The sequence below is a fragment of the Pan troglodytes genome, chromosome 12 (genome assembly GCF_028858775.2).
Source record: "Pan troglodytes isolate AG18354 chromosome 12, NHGRI_mPanTro3-v2.0_pri, whole genome shotgun sequence".
NCBI lineage: Eukaryota > Metazoa > Chordata > Mammalia > Primates > Hominidae > Pan > Pan troglodytes.
In genome coordinates this window covers 84,888,372-84,905,775 of record NC_072410.2, presented here as the reverse complement: position 1 = coordinate 84,905,775, position 17,404 = coordinate 84,888,372, and the positions used below count along the sequence as shown (strand labels likewise).

General features: G+C 42.8%; 1 long non-coding RNA gene across 2 annotated transcripts in view; it reads right to left on the bottom strand.

The window, feature by feature from the left end:
• LOC107973434 (uncharacterized) overlaps window positions 1–17,404 on the bottom strand; it is a 48,305-nt gene that overhangs the window by 18,274 nt on the left and 12,627 nt on the right. For both annotated transcript variants that reach the window (XR_008546223.2, XR_008546224.2), the window contains exon 2: window positions 4,411–4,451. This is a non-coding gene — a long non-coding RNA (uncharacterized LOC107973434). The remainder of the gene's footprint in view (window positions 1–4,410; window positions 4,452–17,404) is intronic.

Genomic DNA, 17,404 nt, shown 5'->3' with positions numbered 1-17,404 from the left:
GAGGGTGGTAGTGGATCTTAGCTGGTGCTAAGACCGTCTGGAAAGGGCACACAGTGCAAGGAGACAGGATCATTTGCTCTCTTGTGAAGGAGTGGAGATGAGGTTAGGAAGTGGGGGAGGGAAGAGAGGAGAAAGGAGAGCACAGGAGGTGGCAGAATGTGGAATGTGATGTCATATAACTCCCTGGGACTTCTCTGTGACATCATTAGCTTTGTGAGATGATTAAGAGAAAGACCAGTTACAGAAATTTCCGAGGAGTCCAAGTTTCCAGATTGAAGGGAGATGAAACAATATTCATGAATGCAGGAGTCCAGTAGAGTCCCAATAGAAAGTTCTCCAAATCCCCAAATGGCAGGGGAGGTCTCAGCTGGCATCTAGTTTCCACAGTTAATCACTTTAAGTCAGTTTTCATATCTAAATAAATATAACTTGCTTGCTTTACTTATTTTCAAATTTTGGGAGGAGACTGTACCAAGTACCTTTTTGGTCCTCCTCAACTCAAGACATCATAATTCCTTTGATGCTCTAAATTACAGGTTCCCAAAGTCTGGTCTTTGAAAGCTCTCCAAGTGGTCTGTGGGTTGCTCAAATGCAATGGGAAGGTTTTGTTAGAAGAGGATTTTCTACTAGAGATTTGAATTCTCCATAAAAGGGTACAGAAATAGATATTTCAAAATTATAACCACAAAGATGGTCACATGCTAGGCAAACACTTCAAATGGTGTGGGGTGTGTGTGTTCTGTGGTTGCAAGCAGAAGCTTTGAGGTAGGTGGTCCAAGAGATTCCTTCAGCATGGTTCACAGTCTGAAGTCTCATTTAGGATGAAGTTAAGCCAAACTCTTACAGGGCCATTAAGAAATCAAAGCACACCGGGCCCGGTGGCTCACACCTGTAATCCCAGCACTGTGGGAGGCCGAGGCAGGTGGATCACTTGCGGTCAGGAGTTCAAGATCAGCCTGGTCAACATGGTGAAACCCCATCTCTATTAAAAATACAAAAATTAGCAGGGTATGGTGGCATGTGCCTGTAATCCCAGCTGCTCGGGAGGCTGAGGCAGGAGAATCGCTGGAACCCAGGAGGCAGAGGATGCAGTGAGCCAAGATTGTACCACTGCACACCAGCCTGGGTGACAGAACGAGACTCTGCATCTCAAAAACAAACAACAACAACAAAAAGAAATCAAACCACTTTGTTTGAGAGTCTTTAAAACAGGTATTTATAACTGATACTTCAACTGGGAAAACATCTTGACCCTAAACCTTTGCAATTTCGTTTCTGACCACATTGGAGGGATGTCTTGGCCACATCACCCTCATATCCAATTTTATTTCTAGTAATATAAACAACTACTCAGCTTTGAAGTTTAATGCTGAGTCATATTTTAGGGGATGGTTTGGAAAGAGACTGGCTAGGAAATCCTTCATCAGAAAGGGTTTTTGTTTGTTTGTTTGTGTTGTTGTTTTGGTTTTGCATTGTTTTTTTTTTTTTAGACAGGATCTTGCTCTGTCACCCACGCTGGAGTGAAGTGGCATGATATTGGCTCATTGCAGCCTCGACCTCCCAGGCTTAAGCAATCCTCCTACCTCAGCCTCCCAAGTAGCTGGGGCTACAGATGTGTGCCACCATGCTCAGCTAATTTTTGTATTTTTTAAAGAGATGGGGTTTTGCCATGTTGCCAGGCTCATCTTGAACTCCTGGACTCAAGCGAACCACCCACCTCGACCTCCCAAAATGCTGAGATTGCAGGTATGAGCCACTGTGCCCAACCAGAAATGGTCTTTTGAAAACCTTCATTAATCTTTACTGTAGCACCTATTTTCCAATTTTAATATAAACAATGCTGCTCCATCCATTGGTTCAAAACTATGGCAAGAATAGAGATCATTCAGATGTCAATAATTTGGAAGTGGTATAATTGCATGTAATCCCCCCAAATCATAATAAAACAGACATAGAAACTAGAATGATGAAAGAACATTGAGGTCACTTTCAACAAAACTGGGTGAAAAGGAATTCTCACAACTCCAGAATATGGGTGGGTGAACCAAAACATGAGACAGCAGCAGGAACTGAGAGAGCAAAGAAAGTCCAGAAATATTGTATGAACCACAGCATCTCTAAATTGCCAAAGAAACCTGCCCTTCAAAAGAGGAGACTATACATTGTGTGAGAATCTATGTGAGCAAACTGAAAAACATTCCGGGAGAAAAGCTCCCATGTGATGGGGGAAGATGGCGGGACTGTGCTGTTGTCAACTTGGTCTGACAATGTGCTAGGCTGGAGAACAGCCCCAAACACACCCACATTCAAATCCCTGGAACCTGGAACTATGTTACCTTCCACGGCAACAGGGATTTAGCAGATGTGATTAAGTTAAGGATTTTGAGATGATGAGGTATCCTGGATTATCCAGATGGGCTTGATATCATCACAAGGGTCCTTATGGTAGAGAACCAGGAGGATCAGAATCAGAAAGTGGATGTGACCACAGAAACAGAAGCCAATGCACTTTGCAGGTGGAGGAAGGGGGCTTGAACCAAGAATGTAGTCAGTCTCTAGAACATGGAAAAAACAAGGAAACAGATTCTCCCCTAGAGTCTCCAGATGGAGGCCAATCCTGCCAATACCTTGATTTTGGCCCAGTGAAGCTTATTTTGGACTTCTGATTTCCAGAACTGTAAAAGCTAATACATTTGCTTTTTTTTTTTTTTTTTTTTGAAACAGAGTCTCACACTGCCTCTCCCGGGCTGGAGTGCCATGGTGTGTTCTCGGCTCACTGCAACCTCCGCCTCCCGGGTTCACACGATTGTCCCGCCTCAGCCTCCCAAGAAGCTGGGATTATAGGCGCACACCACCACACCTGGCTAAGTTTTTTTTGTTTTTTTTTGTATTTTTGTATTTTTAGCAGAGACAGGGTTTCACTATGTTGGCCAGACTGGTCTCGAACTTCTGACCTCGTGATCTGCCCGCCTCAGCCTCCCAAAGTGATACATTTGCATTTTTAAGCCACTAAGTCTGTGTTTTGTTACAGCAATAATAGAAAACTTATACAGATGGAAACTATATCGCCCAGAACCCTCTTTCCTGTATGTTCTGTTAGAGTTGGCCAGAAGAAGAATTTAGATGAGACTGGGGAAGTGAGAGTGAAGCAGGAGCCATTCCTCTCTGGAGCGCTTTGTGATGAGATAAGATGCCCCACAGGGTCCAGGCCGACTTCACTGTCTGCCTCTGTGCCTCGCTCTGCTTCCAGACTGCTGGTCCTGCTGACCCACAGCACCCCAGGCCTCCCTGCAGGTGCTTGGCTGTGAACCCACAGAGACCATGGCCACACCAAGGCAACAGCTTTCCTTAGACCTCTTGGCAAACTCCCTTCACAGAGCCACATCAGCACTTAACATTTGGCTTCCCAGATTCAATTGCATTCTCCAACCTGTGCTCCCACAGAGGATTAGCTAGATGATATCAGTGTTTCTCAAAGTGATTATATCAATTTATTTTGCAATGACTGAGAGTTTCTATTATTCCATAGCCTCAACAATACTTGATATTGACTAATTCTTAATTTTGACCAATCTGTAAGTTATGTGTTGATATCTCCTTGTGGCTTTAATTTGCATTTCCCTGATAACCAGTGAAGTTGGGCATCTTTTAATACTTTTAGTGACCTTCTGGATTTTCTTGTTTGTGAAGTGCTTGCAACTTTGGCCCATTTTCCTTCTGGGCTATCTGTCTTTTAAAAAATTGGTTTATAGTTCTTTATATACTCTGGATATTAGTCCTTTATCAATTATACATATTGCAAAGATCTTATCCCAGTGTGTGGCTTGCCTTTTCACTCTCTTTAAAAAGTCCCAGCCAGGTGCAGTGGCTCATGCCTATAATTCCAGCATTTTGGGAGGCTGAGACTGGAGGATCACTTGAGTCCAGGAGTTCAAGACCAGCCTAGGCAACATAGGGAAACCCCATCTCTAAAAAAAAAAAAAAAAAAAAAAAAAAAGCAAAAATTAGCCGGGTGTGGTGGCACATGTCTGTAGTCCCAGCTATGCGGGAAGCTGAGGTGACAGGATTGATTGAGCCTGGGAGGTGGAGGCTGCAGTGAGCTATGATCATGCCGCTGCACTCCAGCCTGGGCAACAAAGTGAGACCTTGTCTCAAAAACAAACAAATAAACAAACAAAATCTCCCTAATATTGATGTGATCAAATGCTTACCATGCATACACAAAACCCCAGCAATTCTACTCCTACGTATATACCCTAGAAAATCTCTTGAAAAATTCTCCAGGTGCAAGACTGTCCATAGCAACATTGTCCCTAACAGGAAAAAAGAAACAAACAAAAAACCGAAAAACCTAAATGTCCATCAATATAAGAGATAAGAGTATGTAAGTTGTTCATACAAGGCACTTACCTTCACACACGTGAATCCACATGGGAGAGTCTCAAGGTTACCTATGGGGAGAGGAAGGGATATGAGATGGGAGGGGTGCACAGGGATGCTGGTGACATTCTGTTTTTTAACCTAAGAGGTGTTTGCACAGCTATTCACAGTGTTTATTCTTCTTTGAAATGTGCATATATTTTATATATGCACTGTCATATTATCTATGTTCCCAATAAAACATTTTAACAGATAATATTCTCCTAATAATCCTATTTGTCATCTTGGTTTAAGGAAGTGCAATGGAAGATTCTGCATACTTTGGGGGAGCAGTTCCCATATCACATGGGCTGTGTGTTAAAAATTCAGACTGCCAGCCCCTACCCAGGCTACAGAATCAGAATGTCCAGGGTGGGGCTGAGGCAGCAGTGTCCAGGGGCACTCAGGGGTGCTGTGGTCATTTTTTCCCAGGTCATTTTCTATCTGAACCTATTGGTCCATCCCAGAGCACCCAGCCCTCTGCAGATCCGCCAGCGTCGGTGGCTTCCTACTGCCCTCTTGTGGCCTGTTTTTCTACCCAAACTGGGCAGAGTCTGACAGCCAAGTGCCAGGGAGTAGACAGAATGTGTTCTGGGATCAGGGGTCTGTCTGGATTTTGTGGTGGCTCCGAGGACCTGCATAGTTGAGCTAGATGCCAAAACATGACACCTAGAACCCACTAGCTTGTCTGTTATTTTTGTTGAAGTCCTATGGATCCATAGACCCCTCCTGGCTGCTCCAAACCCTCGTGTGCTTGGTCCCCCCCACCCACAGGGATCCCCTTTCTCTGGGTTCGCCTTCCCACCCACACCTGTCATGCACACACACCTTCCCTACATTATCTGGTCTTCATTTCTGCCTAAACAAATATCTATGGTCTAACCAGATCTCTGGTCCTGGTCTCTGCTGGACGATCTTATTCTGTCCTTCGATTCCACAACACCAGGGCTGTTGTGAGACAGATGAACGCTTAAGACCAGGACCCAGTTGGACACACTCAGTACCTACTGCTTTCTCACCCCCATTCTCCTTTCTATTCCATTTCGCTTTCTCTTCCTCGATCTGTCAGGGTTTCTAATCCTGACAATGAGCTTGAAATGGTCAGGTTTACTCAGAGAAAAAAAAAACAAAACAGGCAATTGGTATCACTCAAAGAAGAGCCTAGAGCAGGTCTCAGGGGCAGATTCCAAGTATGTAGAGTCGCCACTCACTCGCCTTACCTCTGTCCGCAGCTCAGACGCCGTGTGAGTCCTAAATTTAGACCCTGCTATAACATGTGGCTACTGACCTCCAGAAAGGCTCCTCCCCAGAAAGTCATAACCCACCCAAGGGAAGGCAGTGCAGTATAATGATTAAAAATATGAATGTGGAATGATAATTTCATTGGAATCTCTGTTTGCTTATATGTTGGGTGGGCTTGGGCCACTTATTTTTACATCTCTAAACCTCAACTCCCTCATCTGTAAAATGGGCTAATGATATTTAACTCACAGATTGTTTTGATTATCAAATGAGACACTGAATTTTTAAAATGCTTATCACATTTCACAACTAGGAAGCACTTAACAGACACTGTCATTATTCGTTATGAAGTCCAGACTTTGTAGGACTCAAAGGACTCTATCTCAGGGGTGGAATCATCTGGAGCCCTGGCACCATCAGTTGCCCAATGCTCCTTTCTGAACAGCCAGGTCCCTGGGAATTCTCTGGGGAATGAAGTTAGACTTCATTCAAACTTCATTCTTCTTCTTCGAACTCCACCATGATTCTGGCCTAGAGGCTCTGACCTCCCGCCCAGAGATCACACTGCCTCTCCTCAGTCTCATCCTGTCAATCAAGTCGACTACAGGACCTGCTCAGTCAGGAGCGTGCACCCCACTTTCTCTTCTATTCTCCTGCTGGCTTCCTCTCCTCCACCACCCCTTTCCTCTCACTTACTTTCAGCTGCCAAGAATAAGATACTGTTTTACCCACATCTATCTACTGTCACTCAGTCGGGGACTGGGGCTTCCTGAATCAGCACAACTTTTTCTAATTAGGTTTCCCATAGTTGCATGCTTCAAATGTAGTGGTTGAACTCCTCAAAGAAACTCTTCAGGAGGAAGGAAGGGTGTGGCAGATTATGCCACCCCAAAATATGCCACTTCGACGTGTTAAAAAAAAAAACACTTCAGCAGAATTAAATTTAAGGGAGTTTAATTGAGTAATGAACAATTCGCAAATTGGGCAGCCAACTCAGAGAGACTCCAGGAGTGCCTTGTGGTCAGAACAAATTTGTAGACAAAAAAAAGTAAAGTGACATATAGAAATAGGAAGTGAGAAACAGCCTGACTAGTTACAGCTTGGCGTTTGCCTTATTTGAACACAATTTGAACACTCAGCAGTGTATGAGTGGTTGAAGTATGGCTGCTGGGATTGGCCAAGACTCAGTGACTGTTACAGGTGCATACTCCTAGTTAGGTTTTCAGTCTCGTCTACCAGTTAAGCTAGGTTGCAGTTCATCCACAAGGACTCAAATATAGAAGTACAGAGTCCTTCTCAGGCCATATTTAGTTTGCTTTAACAGACGTAAGGATTATTCTGAGCTGATGATAATTAAGAAGTGGACAGAAGAAAAACTCTGCTCTCCTTTTTTCTACCAGGAAGGGCAGGACAGTTCTTAGTCCCCTGAGACAACCGTAGATCCTATATCCCACACACTAGACCAGAGGAACAAACTTGACCAACCAGCCCTTACCGTCCATGAGTTTCCCATTTATCTTCCCACAACTTGCTACCCCATGAAGTCCAGAGTGCTTTTCCTTTCTCTTGCTAATTCTCTACAAAAGTATTGGGTTTTTTTGTTAAGATGTTATATAAGCCCAAGTTCTAACCATCCCTTTGAGTTACTCATCTCTAGGTACCTCCATGTGTATGTGTGACACATGCTAATAAACTTGTTTGTGTTTCTCTGGTGAAGGTGCTTTTGTTAGTCTAATATACAGGGCCTCAGTGGGAGAACCTGAGATGGCTAGAGGGACAAGATTTGCTTTCCTCCCCTATAAAAGCAACCCAGGGGTGGGTAGGAGGAAGAGGCAGATAGTGCTCTGTTAGGAAGTTCTCTGTGCACAAGTTCAGCATCCCTAGAAGGCCTCTACTCCTACCCTCAGTCCTGCTTTGTTTATTCAATGCTTTCTTCCTCCTGTCCTCCCAAGTCAGGTATCTGCGTAAGGCTACCTCCTACTTGAAGTTAGCAACCCCTGGGCTGCTGACATGGCCCATTCCTACAAATGACGGCATTGATTAGAATTCACACTCAAAGAAAATTTTGCCTGATTTATTGGAGAAGTTTCCTTAAATCCTCCTTCTGTTCTATGTCCTCTAGGCCATTGAGCCTGGAGTGTCATTGAGAGTACTGTGAGCAATCTTGCCTTGCAGTTAACCACTTAATAAACTCTTTATTCATAAGTAGGTGTTGGGGGAAAAGGATAACTTCACAGTAATCACATAAGGACTGGATTATGGCCCCAGCTCCACACTCATTGGCTACGTGATCTTTGTAAGTCATTTTCCCCTCCCTGGGTTCCTCATCTGCCAAATGCGAAAGCTGGGCTGGATGGGGTAAGAGCCCCCTTCCAGCTCCGATGTTTCAACATCAGGTTCGCCCGCACACTAGAAACTCAGATTTGCACTGCCCTTCTGAGAAGCTCCAGTCCAGTCATTCAGACAGTCTGATTTATCCCTCAATACCACTTCAAGGGTAGGTTCTTGACTTATCTAAAACTCAGATACCAGAGGATGACTTACTTGAGGTCACAAAGTAAATCAATGTCAGAGGCCAAAACAGCAACTCAGCTTTTCCAACCAGCTTTCTTCCATCAAGACAGCCCAAGGAGAAAACAACCCTCAATGCCACCCCCATATTGGATAAGTTTGTATCCACGCAAAACTCCTTTTAACTGACATTTTAACTTTCAAAATTCTGTGTATGTAAACATGTAGCCCATCACCATTCAAAACTCTCCTTTAACTGGTACGAAAGAGCATTTGAAAATTGTAATGAAACTGTATCTGTCAGCTTTTTATTTCCATTTAAAAAATGAAAAACAAGACAAAAAAAAAAACAAAACTAGAAACTGCAGTTTAGATACACAGCCCACACACCGAGCAGGCCCTGATGGCACTGATTCAGTGTGGGGTGGTTAGTAATTGGCAGCTCTTCATTTTAGAAGCTGCATGTGTTATACACAAAGCTCGCTGGTACAGGAATCAACACTGGCTCAGCCCCTAGTATCAAATCCTCAAAGGCCACTCAGACTCCCAGAAGGGAAAAACCCTGAAAGCCAACATTTTTTCCCAAGGCAACACTATATTTTCTTTGACATTCTGTTCCCTTGTCTAAGAAAAGATAATCCAATTCTTCCTGCTTTCCCAGAGCAGTATTTGAACTGTTAGAAGCAATACTTGTTTCTTATTTTGTTCTATCAAGATCACAACTTTCACGCAACTTTGTCAAAGTAAATTAGGGATTTTGCAAGAGCCAGTGGGCAGGTAGTTTCTTGTTAGATATTTATGCCTAACTGTGTCACCATTATTTTTACAAATAGGCTTATTCATCTCAGATGGTTCTCAGTACTCGCCTAGGTAGAAAAGCAAGCAAGAGCTCCTGAAACCCTCCGGGATGGAGTTGGGAGCTAGGGAAGCAGAAGTGCTAAGAGGGCCAGAGACCAGAGAAAGCTTGTGGTTGGGCCAAAAAAGGAACAAAATGCTAGACCTTGAAACTAAAGGCCATGGAAATGACCACAGACATCTGTAGCAAAAGCCAGAGCATGAACCCAAAGACAGAGGCGAAGGTGAGGGCTGGAAGCAGAAACAAACTCCTATCATGGGAAGTAAAGGGGAACAGAGCATGGCCACATGGTGGATGAGCCTCCCCAAGAGCTTAATACCTTAGCACACCCCCAGGAACAGCAGAGAAAGTGAGCAGGCAGGGGAAGAGTCCCAGATTTGACTGAGCCCTTACCCAACAGAGATTTTAAAATCTGCAAGTAGGCCGGGTGTGGTGGCTAATGCCTGCAATCCCAGCACTTTGGGAGGCAGAGGCAGGTGGATCATTTGAGGCCAAGAGTTCAAGACCAGCCTGGCCAAAATCATGAAACCCCATCTCTACTAGAATTACAAAAATTAGCTGGGCATGGTAGTGTGTGCCTGTAGTCCCAGCTATGGGGAGGCTAAGGCACAAGAATCCCTGGAACCCACAAGGCGGAGGCTGCAGTGAGCCAAAATGGCACCACTGCGCTCCAGCCTGGGTGACAGAGCAAGACTCTGCCTCAAAAAAAAAAAAAAAAAAAAAAAAAAAAAAATCTGCAAGTAACTGAGTTACTTTGAATTGGCCATTTTAACTTCCTCCTCTGTATTGCTGGCCAGAATTAAGGGTTCTACCACTAAATACAGTTATGGATGAATAAAGAAAGTGACTTTTCTGCATATTTTAATTTTGTGACTGTGAAAGGCTTACCTGCTATACTAGCCATGTTTTGTTTTATTGAAAGATGTTAGGAAATGTCTATAAAATATTTATTGCCCCCCACCAACAAAGCTAAGGCAGTTGTCAGCATCTCTTACAGCAAATCTAATCCAGAAGCATACTAGAATAATTTAGCTTGACAAAACGAGGGATTTTTTTTCTTAGGATTGTGAGAGACCAGACTACGCCACCCAGAAACATGCCTCTTTGGCCTCCAGATTGTTTTGTGCTGAAGGCAATTACAAAGAAGCAGATGCAAGAAAGCTCTCTGCCCTCCATCTATTTGCCTAAAAGCAGGACACAGATTTAGAAAGATAGATGTAGCCTGCCCCACCCTCTCTACCAGGGAGGACAAGAGTTAACCGCTGAAGACAACTTTGAACCGTTACTGGCCTGGAGATGGCACCAGAGGAAGGTGCATTAACAAGCCTTACTAAGTTGCCTTTCTCTGCCATTTATTTGCTTTCTCCCAATTTGCTGCCCCTAGAGACTCACAGTCCTTTTTTTTTTTTCTTGTCACTTCTTTAAAATTTTATTTTTCTTTGTGGAAGGTGCCATGTAAGCTGAAATTCAGAGCCACCTCTTTGAGATTACTCATTCCCTAGGCATCTCCCATATACAGGTGAAACATACATGTTAATATACTTCTGTTTTTCTCTTATTTATCTGTCTTTTGTCATAGGAGTTTGTTCTAACTAAGAACTTACAAAAATTGAGGAAAAAATTATTTTTCTTCCTCTACAGCAGCAGTCCCCAACCTTTTTGGCACCAGGGATCAGTTTCATGGGAGGCAATTTTTCTACTACCAGGGATGGGGGAATGGTTTCGGGATGAAATTGTTCCACCTCAGATCATCAAGGATTAGATTGTGGTACGGAGCACGCAACCTAGATCCCTCAAATGCACAGTTCACAATGCACAGTTCACAGGGTTCGTGCTTCTAAGAGAATTGAATGCCACTGCTGATCTGAAAGGAGGCAGAGCTTACGTGGTAATAGATCACTAGCTGTGGCCCCATTCCTAATAGTCCATGGACCACTACTGGCTCCATGGCCCGAGGGTTGGGGAGCCCTGCTCTACAATAGAGCATATAGTAGAATGGACCAATATTCCTAATATGTAATGCTCTAGTCAGAGGTCAGACATTCTCACATTTAAGTCAAACATGGACATGTTTTAAAGAAAAATAAACAGAATCCTTATGTTGACTTATTTCTATTATGTTTCTTAAACATAAACTTGGTATAAAATTCTTATGTTTAATGTCCCTTTATAATTATACATGAAAAAATATAAATTAAATATAAACACTGCCAATATAATTCAAGTTAACAGCATTAATTGAATGATACTTGATGCTGTTTTGCTGAAGGTAAATTGCAGTTCCAAGGATGACTGACACTTCAGTGCAGTTTCTTGTCTGTTCAGTATGTTTATCCTACTACATGCCCTGGGAACACCCGACGCTTCTGCTCTGTTTCTTTGTTTTCCTAAGGCACAAAAAGTAAATACAAAGTCCAAGGGTCACTGTAGCTTAATCTGCATGAATTAAGGGACACTTCCCTCTAGGTTCAAGGAGTTAGAAGTTCAGAGTCACTAGCTTTTTATCATTAAACTGGAGGAGGGCCCCATCACCACTCAAGGTTCTACCCTTTTGCCATATAAGGAAATTTGTGCTGTGTCTCATCCCATTATTAGACCTACCCCATCCTTGCTGAGGTCAGCCACAGGCCTTTCAATGGAAAGTGAATAAAAATGCATGCTTGGTGCAACTCAGCTTTGGAGCTATGTTTATATAATTTATTAAAAGAAAAGAGCTGTTGCATTCATCTATTAGTGTATACTTATTACCTGAGTGTTTGCAACCTAGCATGAATAAATATGTTAACTTATTATTTCTCTTGGAAATTCAGTTTAACCCATTTATTTATAGGTATAGATTGGAAAGTCCTATGTCAAGACATTTTAAGTACCAGTAATATTTCCTGATGGTTGTGGGGAAAGAGTGAATTGAAAAGGAGAAAACTTAAACTATAACCCAAAATAGCCCTAAAAGTAGATCTGACATAGTCCTTATGGCATGTTTAAATCCAGAAGCGTTCATTTCAAATCTATCTCATGAGAGATGGAGCTGGTCTAGTTGGGTATTGGAGGTTTATTCCCAGAAGTATTTAGAAACTGAGAGGAACCCATCAATGATACCTGACACCTGGAGTCAGCCATGTCCTCCAGGCAGAGGGCAATTCAGTGAGTCTATATGTTCTGTCCATCCCAACTTTCTACCCACTGATTTCTTTCCTGCCAAAGTACTGATGGAGTCACCTCCTCAATGTACCACATAAACCCTCTCCTCTATCACAAGAATCTCAGGAGTGTTTTTTGGCTAATTCAACAAATTCTTGGAGCCAGCATACATCAACTGCCTTTCTTAACCTCCTATATTACTTAAGCCCCTATTAATGAAGTTTCTGGTGATATAATATGTTACTGAAACACATTCTTCTTTTTAATACAGACAATCCTCCTTAAAGTGGAAACGCATGCTAGCAGGAGAGCTAGTTCAGGCTCATGATGGGTATCCTATGCCCTGGAATCCATTATGAGGCTAGAATTACTCTCAGGAGATAGACAGGAAATATCTGGGCCTAAACCATTCTGATATGAAATTGGGTTTAGAAATCTGACTCACTTTTATTGAAATATCTAAGGGAAGCTACCAAATCTTAATGAAGAAATTTTGTTTTCTCTCCCACAAGTTTCCCTGCACAATAGTCATTTCTCTCCCTTTATGGCTGTTTGACAAAAGTTGTGTCCCACAACAGAATTGGAAATGACAGTTATTTCTTTCCTGAAACAGTTCCCTTTCCGCTACAGCACAGGTATGACCAGTTACAGCCACCAAGACATAAGGAAAGTGTGGAGAAAACTTTCCTCATTAATAAAAAGAAAGAGATGTATGAGGAGAGTTTCCTTCTTCCCTTCTGCCTTTAGAAGAAAGTGTGAGGGCATGATTTCTGAAGCTTTGGTAGCCACTTTGCAAACATGAGGATATAGGCCTAGGATGAAAGCCAACCAGCTGTGGGTAGGAACATGGAATATAGAAAGAGTCTGAGTTCCTAATGACAGTGTTGTGATGCTGGATCAATCCAGACTTTAGACTTTTTGTGATTTGAGATAATAAACACTATAAAGTGTTTAGGCCACTTCCAATTGATTTTCTGTTACTTGGAGACAGAAGCATCCAACCAATACATTAACAACTCACAGTAAAGGATCACTAATTCCCCAAACTTGTTAAAATGGAAAAAAACTGTTTTTTTGTTGTTTGTTTTTTTGAGACAGAGTCTCGATCTATCGCCCAGGCTGGGGTACAGTGGCATGGTCTTGGCTTACTGCAGCCTCTGCCTCCTGGGTTCAAGCAATTCCCCTGCCTCAGCCTCCTAAGTAGCTACGCCTAGATAATTTATGCATTTTTAGTAGAGATAGGGTTTCACCATGTTGGCTAAACTGGTCTCAAATGCCTGACCTCAAGTGGTCCACCTGCCTCAGCCTCCCAAAGTGCTGGGATTACAGACGCTAGCTCCTACACCCAGCTGGAAGAAAAATGTTTTAATTTGGGTTATCTTCCTTCTATGTTTCCACTGGATTTAGAAATATTGGACAGGAAGAATCTGGCAAATGAGAATTCAGATAGTATGATTAGACATTCATCACAATTATTCAACAAATTTTAGTTTACTTGTAATAATCTCTGCCTTAGTCTGTTGAGGCTGTGATATGGTTTGGCTGTGTCCTCACCCAAATCTCATCTTGAATTCCCACATGTTGTGAGAGGGGCCTGGTGGGAGGTAATTGAATCATGGGGTCAGGTCTTTCCTGTGCAGTTCTCGTGATAGTGAATATGTCTCATGAGATCTGATGGCTTTACAAGGCAGAGTGTCCATGCACAAGCTCTCTCTTTGCCTGCTGCCATCCAAGTAAGATGTGACTTTTTCCTCCTTGCCTTCTGCCATGATTGTGAGGCCTCCCCAGCCATGTGAAACTCTAAGTCCATTAAACTTCTTTCTTTTGTAAATTGCTCAGTCTTGGGTATGTCTTTACTGGCCGTGTGAAAAATAGACTAATACAGGCTGCCATAACAAAATTATCATAGCTGGATGCCTTAAACAACAAACAGTTATCTCTCACAGTTCTGAAGGCTGGGAAGTCCAAAATCAAGGTGCCAGTGAGATGGGATAGTTTCCTTGACCCCTTTTGTGGGCGGGAACTGGAGTGGCTTGTTTCACTCAGCCCATCACTGGCCGCTCCTCACGCGAGAGGGAGCGTGGGAGCGTGCGAGCAAGCGAGTGCAGGAACAGGAGGGAACGAGCGCTAGAACAGGCCGGTCACTCCTCTGGCGGGAGCAGGCTCTGTGTGGGCCCCATAACAGCATCCAAGCCCCTGCCCTCTGGGCACCTGGGTTCTTGTTCGGCATCCAGGACATATCGGGTCACACGAACAGATTGAAGGGTAGCGTATGCGGAGGATTTTATTGGGTGATGGCTCTCAGTGGGATGGGAGTTAGAAAGGGGATGGTGCGGGAAGAAGGTGATCTTTCCCTGAATCCACACCGTCTGAAATTAGCCGCCATCTATAGATAGTCTCCAACACCCAGCCACTTATATCCCTGACATTCAGCAGCTGGTATCCCCAGCGCTCAGCTGCTTGCATCCCCAGCTGTTTGCATCAGCCGCCTTGTGTTGCTCTGCCAGCTGAAGTCTTTTTATGGGCAGAGGATAGGGTTATGGCAGGCCAAAACAACAACATTTGGGCAGAAAAATGGGGTCAGCTGTTTTCAGTTAGGGCTGAGGTTCCAGGCTTGAGGGTGGGGTTTAGCTGGGAGCCCAGCCATTCTGTATCACCAGCAGATTTGATGTCTGGTAAGGGCCCACTTCCTGGTTCACAGACTGCTGTCTTTTTACTGTAAGCTTATATGGCAGAAGGGGAGGTGAGCTCTCCAGGTCTCTTTTATAAGGGCGCTAATACCATTCATGAGGGCTCCACCCTCACGGTCTAATCAATTACCAAAGGCCTCGCCTCCTAACCCCATCACATTGGGAGTTAGAATTTCAACAAATTAAGTTAGGTAGGGGATATACAAGCACTACACTCTCAATGCTTTGACTCTCTAGATTTAAAATTTTTTCCTCTGTTTTTTTTTTTGAAATCATACTCTCCCAGGCCCACTTTCTTTCCTTACAGTTTTATTGTGTCTACCTTCTGTAACACCCTCCAGACAATATTCCAGAGAGCTCTCTTCTTTCAAAAGAGCTTCCCCACCTGGTTGTTATTTTCTCCTGTTCTCTTTCTCTTTCCACTCCTCCAACCCTGCTGAAGGTATCTCAAACCACAGGCTTTTATACAAACCACAGAATACATGAGAATTTATATTTTTAAAAAATCTTGCCTGAATATGCCAGCAATTGGCAGTTACTGTTAAGGTATTCTTAGACTCCATAATATATGAACATTGAGTATTAACTTGAACCTAAAAATTAGGATACTGTGATTGAATAGACAATAATATTGCTTTAAAATTCTTCAGTGCAAGGTATCTCTTAATATAATTATGTTAATGTGTTATAGTATATATAGCATGAAGCACTAAAGACAGTATGTAGAAAGATTACAGAGAGATTGAAGAAGACATTGTCCCATATATATACCTCCCATGTGCTTTATATCCACTGCTGTGTATTTCAGAGTTCCACATCTTGTCTTGGCTACACATTCCCTCCAACTCTCCCTTGGTTGGTGCGGCAGACTCTGTTAGCAAATTAACCCAAAACCATTCCAAACCTCCTTCTCTCTTTCATTCTCCTACTCTTGAGGTCAGAAAGCCAGGTACCTGGTTTCCAGCTTCTCTTGCAGCTGGGAAAGGCCATGTGTTCTATTTCTGGCAAATGAGTTGAAAGGATAAGTTTCATGGGGGGTTTCTGAGATAGCTTTTCTTTCCTGACAATTGGCACCATGTCTTTCTCTCACTTCTTTCTGCCTTAAGCAAGAAAAGCACTAGGACAAAAAGCCAAAGCTGAGACTAATACAACTGAAAGACAGAGTCTGGCTTTTGATGGCATCATTGATTGATGAATCAATGCCAGCAACCACTTGCCTCTTTTTAAAAACGACTGTTAGACCTTCTTGCTGTTATTACTTGTAGTTGGAAGAGTTCTTAACTGATCCATCAATATTTTTATACCTTCTCCTTCAGGCAAAAATTGTCAGGCTCGTTACATTTAGAGCACATGGCCAGACAGACCCTCAAAATTATCAAATAGAATCTCTACCATCAACATTAGATATATAATTCCTGTTAGATAAATGCTTCATCCTAATATCATCATCCTTTTCCTAGAGATTTACAACTGCTAATGGTGAGCATGTAACTTTTACCAATGAAATGTTCTGCATGTATAGAATTCAGAGGTGGAATAAGAAGTATTCTAACTACTGAACTTAGAAAGCAGCAAGTTCCATAGGCTAGGGAAAACACATCACATTACTATCTGAATTTTAAGACTCTGGCAGAACTAGAAAGTCCATATGGGCAATGGAGAAGGTCTGTTGCCTCAAAATATTAGCTTATATATAACCCACATTTTAGCAAGACTCCCTAAATTGTGGGTAGCAATAACATTGCGTTAATATACTCATTTGATGGTTTCTTATCTTCAGTTGCTAATACAGGATCTCAATCCCCCCAAAATTAGGATACCCCAAGCATTTCTGTAAGTCCCCAGTGTACGAGCAGAAGGAAAGCTTCCCGTCTGCTCACTGCAGTTTTGCTGAAAATGAACTGACAAAAGGCAGATTAACAAGATAAAAAGGGATACAAATATATTTAATGTGCATGAGGGAAAATCACAGGAGTGTGATTACCCAATAACCCAGTGAGGTCCAGATACTTATATACCCTTCTTCATAGGAGACGGGGAGATAGGGGTTGCAGGAGTAAATTATTTTCAGGGAAAATAAATGATCCCAAAGAACAATGGCCTGGGACAAAGTTCCCCTGAGCTCTGGGGGAGGAGACAGGCAGGTGAGGGGTAGAACTTTATGGTGAACAAAGGTTGTCTTATTATGCAGATAAAGTCCTCCAGGTAATCTCTCAGAATTGCCCTCAGGAGAACAGATGAGAAGTCTGGGTGTGGTGAAGACCCCCAGTCTCTTCACTTCTCCAGTTGTATATACATATATATATATATATATATATATATATATATATATATACACACACACACACACACATAAAACCATATATATATTTAAAAAACCCATATGTATTATATGGGTTTTGTTTGTTTTGTTTTGTTTTCTCCTGATAGAAGTCTCACTGTGTCACCCAGGCTGGAGTGCATTGGTGTGATCTCAGTTCACTCCAACCTCTGCCTTCCAGGTTCAAGTGATCCTCATGCCTCAGCCTCCCAAGTAGCTGGGACT